Source organism: Octodon degus, unplaced genomic scaffold, assembly GCF_000260255.1.
Source record: "Octodon degus isolate 3935 unplaced genomic scaffold, OctDeg1.0 scaffold00002, whole genome shotgun sequence".
NCBI lineage: Eukaryota > Metazoa > Chordata > Mammalia > Rodentia > Octodontidae > Octodon > Octodon degus.
Genome location: NW_004524578.1, coordinates 25,738,097 through 25,738,625, shown reverse-complemented (window position 1 = coordinate 25,738,625; position 529 = coordinate 25,738,097). Strand labels below are relative to the sequence as shown.

Sequence of the window (529 nt, the reverse complement as noted above, 5' to 3'; positions counted from 1 at the left end):
TAATGAAATTATAAAAATATTCAACAATAGAGAATTTTAGATCATTGAGATAGTTGTTTACCCTAACGTCAGAATCAGAGATCAAACTGAGCACATTAGAGGGAGGACAAAGCACCATCTTGGAACTCTAGTCCCACCTTAATCATTAACTGGCAATGACTTTAGAAGATGGCACTGAACCCCAATAGTTCTAGCCTCCGTTTCAGCTCTAAAGTTTCTTGTGCTGAAAAGTAAAAATAAGTATCCTAAATATAAACCAAAAGATGAATAATTACTCCTAGACAAGGAGTACAAACAGGACTGTTCTAGGCAAAACAAGACATGGTCGTCCATGATACACTGTGACTCCTTCTGTCCCCAGAAACTTGGTTTTTTACCTCTGTATTTTCTTAGGGTTTTTTTGTTTTGGTTTTATACTATATTAACTCAAGATTCAGAAAATTTGAATTCTTTTCAGCTAATGCCATATGATAATTGATGAATATTTTAGGAAACAATCTATGTCCACATGCTAGATATAATAGAGAAC

General features: G+C 34.0%; 1 protein-coding gene across 6 annotated transcripts in view; it reads right to left on the bottom strand.

Moving 5' to 3' along the window:
- The window catches only part of Tp53bp1 (tumor protein p53 binding protein 1), a 73,016-nt gene that overhangs the window by 40,325 nt on the left and 32,162 nt on the right, over window positions 1-529 (bottom strand). The window lies entirely within an intron of this gene.